General features: G+C 41.1%; 1 pseudogene; it reads left to right on the forward strand.

Moving 5' to 3' along the window:
* The first annotated feature begins 2,365 nt into the window (after nt 1-2,365).
* On the forward strand, nt 2,366-3,800 carry LOC112655862 (elongation factor 1-alpha 1-like; annotated as a pseudogene).
* The last annotated feature ends 4,852 nt before the right edge of the window (nt 3,801-8,652 follow it).

Raw genomic sequence — 8,652 nt, forward strand, 5'->3', positions numbered from 1 at the left:
AGAGTAATTGGCCCCTTTGCTAATCTACCTGCTATACTTTTTCTGACAAATTGCCTCTTTCTTCAAAAGTATGGGAACTAGAATTCTCACCGCCCCTGTGGCTGAACACATCATCAATTAGCAGAAGTAAAGGAAATTATCCCTGGAAGATTTTTTTTTCCCTGGAAGATTTTAATTTAAAATCCAAAAATTATGGGATGCCTGGGTGGCTCAGTGGTTGAGCGTCTGCTTTTGGCTCAGGGTGTATTCCCGGAGTCCCAGGATCAAGTCCCACATCAGGCTTCCTGCAGGGAGTCTGCTTCTCCCTCTGCCTGTGTCTCTGCCTCTCTCTGTGTGTCTCTCATGAATAAATAAATAAAACCTTAAAAAAAATAAGTCTTTAATCCATTCTGAGTTCATTTTTATGAGTGGCATAAGATAGATATCTAATTTCATTCTCCTGCATGTAGTTACAAGGTTTCTCCAGCAACATTTTTTAACGATTTATTTTTGTTTATTTATGATAGACAGAGAGAGAGAGAGAGGCAGAGACACAGGCAGAGAGAGAAGCAGGCTCCATGCAAGGAGCCCGACACGGGACTTGATCCTGGGACTCCAGAATCACGCCCTGGGCCAAAGGCAGGCGCGAAACCGTTGAGCCACCCAGGGATCCCCCCCCCCTTTTTTTTTTAATTTTTTTAACGTATTGCAGACTTTTCAACAATATTCTTTCAATCCATGGACACAGGATATCTTCATTTGTTCCTGTTTTTTATTTTTCAGGGTTTTTTTTTTCATCAAAATCTTACAGTATTCATTGTACAGGTCTTTCACCATGTTGTTAGACTTATTCTTAAGTATTTTAAGGTATCTGATGCCATTTTGAATGGAATTGCTTTCTTTATTTCATTTTTGGGTATTTTGCAGTTAGCATACAAAAGTACAATTGAGTTCTTTATGTTGATTTTGTTTCTGGCAACTTTACTGAATTTGCAGATTAGTTCTAATGATTTTTTTTGTAAAGTCTTTAGGATTGCCTATATATGTAAGACCATATCATCTGTAAACAAAGATAATTTTACTTCTTTTCCAGTTTTAATGCCATTTATTTATTTATTTAGCCTAATTGCTTTGGCTAGGATTTCCAGTACTAAGGTGAATGAGAATGGTGAGAGTGGGCACATTTGTCACTGAGGAAATTTGATGTGGTGGTCTTCAACTATAAATGCTTTTCTTTCACTGTGGAAGACCACTTATTTCACATTTTATCATAGTAGTTTTAAGAGCATGTGGCTGATTAGAAATGACAAATACCCACCATTTGCTTCGACATGGATGGAACTAGAGGGTATTATGCTGAGTGAAATAAGTCAATCGGAGAAGGACAAACATTATATGGTCTCATTCATTTGGGGAATATAAAAAATAGTGAAAGGGAATAAAGGGGAAAGGAGAAAAAATAAGTGGGAAATATCAGAAAGGGAGACAGAACATGAAAGACTCCTAACTCTGGGAAACGAACTAGGGGTGGTGGAAGGGGAGGAGGGCGAGGGGTGGGGGTGACTGGGTGGCGGGCACTGAGGTGGGCACTTGACAGGATGAGCACTGGTTGTTATTCTGTATATTGACAAATTGAACACCAATAAAAAATAAATTTATTAAAAAAAGAGCATGTGGCTGGAAGTGTATTGCTTTTGGATTTCTTGTTCATATGCTTTCTAAGAAAACTCTAGCTTGTGTGCTAAGACATAACTGTCTACTTTAGTTTCACTTTTTCTTTTGCAGTTATAGTTTGTTCTTGATGAGTTCAGGAACCATACCTTCTCTTTCCCCTCAATATTCTAGAATCATGGCATGGTGCTAAGCTCATAAAAAGGGAATAACAAATGTTGGTGTATTCACTGCTACTTTTTTATCCAAAAACTACATCTGATAGTTATTTGTAATTTGCATAAAGAACACATTCCTCCAAAAAGAATTTATTTTTTGAGTCCATTTTGTGATAGGGACATAAGAATAAAACATAGTTCTGCTGCCATTGAGGAACTTCTGGCATAATAGGAAGAGACATATGTAAACAAATTATGCAGTGATGTGCTATAGACCAGTTGTTAAAATTTGATAAATGTGTGATGAGTAAGTAAGCTTCAGTGGAGATGGAGAATTCTAATCCTGATTTTGGTAAGAAATATTGGACACATGCACTGTTAGAACTGAAAAAAAGTTTTAGGGATTATTTTGTCTAATCTCTCATTTTATAGGTAAGAACCTGAAGTACTGGGATGTTGAATGGGATTTCCCCTATTAAGTCCAAACTTGACTATGAAGAAAAACTGTTGGTTAAAAAAGAAAGAAAGAGCTTTTTTGCAATGGGTTTACAGCTAGAACACAGCTGTCGTGAAAACCGCCGCTAAACCTAAACCAAAATGGGAAAGGAAAAGACTCACATCAACATCGTCGTCATTGGACATGTAGATTCGGGCAAGTCTACCACTACTGGCCATCTGATCTACAAATGTGGTGGGATCGACAAAAGAACTATTGGAAAATTTGAGAAGGAGGCTGCTGAGATGGGAAAAGGCTCCTTCAGGTATGCCTGGGTCTTGGATAAACTGAAAGCTGAACGTGAACGTGGGATCACCATTGATACCTCCCTGTGGAAATTCGAGACCAGCAAGTATTATGTGACCATCACTGATGCCGCAGGACACAGAGACTTTATCAAAAACATGATTACAGGCACATCTCAGGCTGACTGTCCTGATTGTTGCTGCTGGTGTTGGTGAATTTGAAGCAGGTATCTCCAAGAATGGGCAGACCCATGAGCATGCCCTTCTGGCTTACACACTGGGTGTAAAACAACTAATTGTTGGTGTTAACAAAATGGATTCCACTGAACCACCCTACAGCCAGAAGAGATTCGAGGGAATCGTTAAGGAAGTCAGCACCTACATTAAGAAAATTGGCTACAACCCCGACACAGTAGCATTTGGGCCAATTTCTGGTTAGAATGGTGACAACATGCTGGAGCCAAGTGCTAACATGCCTTGGTTCAAGGGATGGAAAGTCACCCGTAAAGATGGGAAAGCCAGCGGGACCACACTGCTTGAAGCTCTGGCTTGCATTCTGCCACCAACTCATCCAACTGATATGCCCTTGCATCTGCCTCTCCAGGACATCTACAAAATTGGTGGTATTGGTACTGTCCCAGTGGGTCGAGTGGAGACTGGTGTTCTCAAGCCTGGCATGGTGGTCACCTTTGCTCCAGTCAATGTTACAACTGAAGTAAAGTCTGTTGAAATGCACCATGAAGCTTTGAGTGAGGCTCTTCCTGGGGACAATGTGGGCTTCAATGTCAAGAACGGATCTGTCAAAGATGTTCGTCGTGGCAACGTGGCTGGTGACAGCAAAAATGACCCACCAATGGAAGCAGCTGGCTTCATGGCTCAGGTGATTATCCTGAACCTTCCAGGCCAAATCAGTGCTGGATATGCACCTGTGCTGGATTGTCACACAGTTCACATTGCTTGCAAGTTTGCTGACCTGAAGGAGAAGAGAGATCATCATTCTGGAAGAAAGCTGGAAGATGGTCCCAAGTTCTTGAAATCTGGGGATGCTGCCATTGTTGATATGATTCCTGGCAAACCTAGGTGTGTTGAGAGCTTCTCTGACTATCCTCCTCTGGGCCGTTGTTTTGCTGTACATGGCATGAGACAGACGGTTGCTGTGAGTGTCATCAAAGCAGTGGACAAGAAGGCAGCTGGAGCTGGCAAAGTCACCAAGTCTCCCCAGAAAGCTCAGAAGGCTAACTGAATATTATCCCCCATACCTGCCGCCCCAGTCTTTTTTTTTAAAAACTTTTTTTTATTTATGATAGTCATACAGAGAGAGAGAGAGAGGCAGAGACATAGGCAGAGGGAGAAGCAGGCTCCATACACCGGGAGCCTGACGTGGGATTCGATCCTGGGTCTCCAGGATCGCGCCCTGGGCCAAAGGCAGGCGCCAAACCACTGCGCCACCCAGGGATCCCTGCCGCCCCAGTCTTAATCAGTGGTGGAAGAACAGTCTCAGAACTGTTTGTGTCAATTGGCCATTTAAGTTTAATAGTAAAAGACTGGTTAATGATAACAATGCATCGTAAAACCTTCAGAAGGAAAGGAGAATGTTTTGTGGACCATTTGTTTTATGTGTGTGTGTCTGTGTGGCAGTTTTAAATTATTAGTTTTTAAAATCAGTACTTTTTAATGGAAACAACTTGACCAAAAATCTGTCACAGAATTTTGAGACCCATTAAAACAAAAGTTTAATGAGAAAAAAAAAATTAAAAATAAATAAATAAATAATAAAAATTAAAAAGAAAGAAAGAAAAAGACCCTATGAATCCATTTAATCTCAAGAGGGCTTCTCTATGAGTACCATCTACTCAAAGGTATTTAGAGGGGATCCCTGGGTGGCTCAGCGGTTTAGCACGCCTGCCTTTGGCTCAGGGTGTGATCCTGGAGCCCCAGGATCAAATCCCACATCAGGCTCCCTGCATGGAGCCTGCTTCTCCCTCTGCCTGTGCTTCTGCCATTCTCTCTCTCTCTCTCTCTCTCTGTGTGTGTGTGTGTCTCATGAATAAATAAATAAGATCTTTAAAAAAAAAACAAAGGCATTTAGAGGCAATAGACTCAGCTCTATTACTGTCATGCACCTTCTCACCTCATAATTGGCCAAGATGTAGAGATGGGAGGAAGGAGAGTCCTCATGCTTGACAGTTTGGGGAGCATGAAGAGTGGCCAAACAAAAAGATTCTTCCTTTCCCCTCTCCAAGATATTCCTTCTAAATGCAAGTGGTCCTAATGATGGGTTTGTTCTAAGAGAATCACTCGTAAATTGTGGCTGAGTCTTAAAGAAGGAGAGACTCTGTTCTTTTTTCCTACTTTATCATCTGGATGTTCTGGTACCACTGTCTAAGGAAGAGTGATCAGAGTTTTGGGAGTAGTTTGACAGGCATTCTGTAGACATTCGTGGCATCATGAATTGAAAGATCAATGCTGTTTTCTCATCTAGACGTTTCTCAAGATGAGGATTCCACTGAAGTGGTTTAGACCAGTAAGACCTTAGAGATTATGGTGTAGGAGGGGCTTGAAAAGAATCAGAGGCATCTTCTTCCATCCCAGTTTTCCATAGTCCTTAGAGAAGGGGATAACAGTGGTTCTGATAGCTCCAGGAGGAGCTCCAGCATTTCTCAAACCACTGGCTGGCTAAACATTGGGATGTTCAAATCAGAGGGGTGTTGGAAGTATGGAGTACTGGCAGGGGGCCAGAGGGAGACAATACAGATAATACTCTGTAGGGGTCCGTGGTTCTGGAGTGTTGCTGAGTAAAGCTGATGCCTATCAAACCACCTACATAGCAGTAGCCCCAGGCAGAATTAGAAATCAAAGTGAGACATCAGGCTCCAACGGGCAACAGTTATATGTGAGCATTTCTGTGCCCCTAATGTTCTTCCCCATTCCCAAACCTACAGGAGCTCTATATGTAAGAGCAGTGTAGAAGAAATATCCCCAACCCCACTGACACACACACACACACACACACACACACACAGTACTACACCGAAAGAAATAAGAAGAGGAACAGATTACAACCTGTATCTCTCCAGTTCCCTTGACATACAAACTCAATGTTAGCTGTAAGATCTCTAAAATAATAAATGGGATATTTGAATCTAAATAGGACAAATCTTAATAGCCCAAAAGAAAAGATTTTTTTAAGATTTTATTTATTTATTCATGACAGACACAGAGAGAGAGGCAAAGACATAGAGGGAGAAGCAGGCTCCCCGTGGGGAGCCCGATGCAAGACTCAGTCCCGGGACCCCGGGATCATGACCTGAGCCAAAAGCAGATGCTCAACCACTGAGCCACCCAGGTGCCCCCCAAAAGAAAAGATTTACCAAATTTTATAAAGAACTGGAAAAGGGAAAATTTGAGATTTCATAGTAAGAAGTAGTTAGACTAGTTCACATTTATAATTTAGTCACTTCACAGTGGTGGACCAAAGTGGCAAGTGGAAGGTATGGGAGCAATTCCACCCTGACAGAGAAAACTATTTTGACACTGATATTTTAAAATTTTATTTGTCACATACTAATAATAAACGCATACAAACTTTTGGTAGACTTTATTGTTCTCTAGAGACATTGCAGTCCCTGTACTTAGAACAGTGTCTACAAAACCTCCTTCTTTCCTTCTTGTTAACACAATTGCCATTTGAGACTCCCCCCCACAAGACCTTTATACTGGCTTAGTGATTTGTCCAAGGAAACAAAATTTCTTTTCACAGGGAAAGGAAATTTATTAGCGGCAAGTAGAGAATTTTGCAGACATTTTACAATCTCTGGCCTTGATTTAAAATTATATTTTTCTTGGGCAGCTTGGGTAGCTCAGTGGTTTAGTGCCACCTTCAGCCCAGGGTGTGATCCTGGAGACCCCAGATCGAGTCCCACGTCGGGCTCCCTGCATGGAGCCTGCTTCTCTCTCTGCCTATGTCTCTGCCTCTCTCATGAAAAAAATAAATAAATAATAAATAAATAAGTAACACTTATTTCTCAGGTTATAGTTCCAGAGGCTGGGAAGTTCAAGATCAAGATGCTGACAGATGTGGTGTGTGGGGAGGGCCCTCTTCCTCATTTGAAAATGGTGATCTTATTCTTACTCTATTCTCATATGGTGGAGAGCAGAGAGAGAGAAAGTAATCCCTTATGTCCCTTCTTATCAGGGTACTAATTCCATTCATAAGGGCTCCTCCCTCATGACCTAATTAATTTTCAAAGGCCCCACATCCTAATACCTTCACATTGAAGGTTAGGATTTCAACAGATAAATTTTAAGACATAACTATTTGGTTTGTAACACCTGAGGTGGATCCTGAAGGTGAGGCAGCTGGAGGCTGTCAGCCAAATGCATGTCTTACAGTTAAACAAGCTCTCACATGAGAGGACATATATACTGCACATATCCCATCCTGATGGCACATTACATTTCATTTTGTTTTGTTTTGTTTTTTAATTTTAGTTAGTGAACATACAGTGCAATATTGGTTTCTGGAGTAGAATTCAGTGATTCATCACTTACATACAATACCTAGTGCTCATCACAACAAATGCTCTCTTTAATACCCATCTCGCCCATCCCTTCATCAACCCTCAGTTTGTCCTTTACTGTTAAGAATCTCTTATGGGGACGCCTGGGTGACTCAGTCATTTAAGCATCTGCTTTCAGCTCAGGTCGTGATCCCAGGGTCCTGGGATGGAGCCCTGCATTGGGCTCCCTGCTAAGTGGGTTGCCTGCTTCTCCCTCTGCTTCTCCTTCTGCCACTTCCCCACTTGTACTCTCTCTCTGTCAAACAAGTAAATAATTTTTTTAATTTTAAAATTTTTTGTTCCCTTCTTTCCTTTTTTTCTTTTCTCCTTTCCCATATGTTCATCTGTTTTCTTTCTAAAATTCCACATAGGGATCCCTGGGTGGCGCAGCGGTTTAGCGCCTGCCCTTGGCCCAGGGCGCGATCCTGGAGACCTGGGATCGAATCCCATATCGGGCTCCCGGTACATGGAGCCTGCTTCTCCCTCTGCCTATGTCTCTGCTTCTCTCTCTCTCTCTGTGTGACTATCATAAATAAATAAAATAAATAAATAAAAAAAATAAATAAAATTCCACATATGAGTGGGATCTCATGGTATTTGTCTTTCTTTGACTGACTCATTACACTTAGCATAATACATTCTAGCTCCATCCACATCATTGCAAATGGCAAGATTTCATTTTTTGATGGCTGAGTAATATTCCATTGTATACTTAGACCACATCTTCTTTATCCATTCCTCAGTTGATGGACATTGGGGTCCTCTCCATAGTTTGGCTATTGTTGATAATTCTGCTATAAACATTGAGATGCATGTACTCCTTCAAATCTGTATTTCTGTATCCTTTGGGTAAATACCTAGTAATGAAGTTGTTGGGTTATAGGGTATTTTTGTTTTTAACTTTTTGAGGAAACCTCCATACTGTTTGCCCCAGTAGCTGTATCAGTTTTTATCCCCACCAATAGTGCAAGAGGCTTGCCCTTTCTCTGCATCCTCACCAACACATGTTGTCTCTTGTGTGTTAATTTTAGCCATTCTGATGGGTGTGAAATCATCATGTTTGTTTGTTTTTTTAAGATTTTATCTATTAAAAAAAAAAGATTTTATCTATTTATTCATGAGAGACACAGAGAGAGGCAGAGACACAGGCAGAGGGAGAAGCAGGCTCCTTGCAGGGATCCCAATGTTGATTGAGCAAATGACTGTTGATTTTGGCCCAGCTCACGATCTCAAAGTCATGGGACTGAGCTTCAAGTTGGACTCCATGCTCAGCATGGAGTCTGCTTATCCCTCTTTCTCTATTTCTCCCCCAACTCATGCTTGTGCACTATCTCTCTCTTTCAAGTAAATAACTAAATAAATAAAATCTTTTTAAAAATAAAAATAAATTTAAAAATAAAATTAAATCTAGCTTGTCTGAGATAAGTATGGCTATTCTGGCTTTATTTTGACATCCATTAGCATGATAGATGGTTCTCTATCCCCTCACTTTCATCTGCACATGTCTTTAGGTCTAGAATGAGTCTCTTGTAAGCAGCATACAG

Source organism: Canis lupus, chromosome X (assembly GCF_003254725.2).
Source record: "Canis lupus dingo isolate Sandy chromosome X, ASM325472v2, whole genome shotgun sequence".
Lineage (NCBI taxonomy): Eukaryota > Metazoa > Chordata > Mammalia > Carnivora > Canidae > Canis > Canis lupus.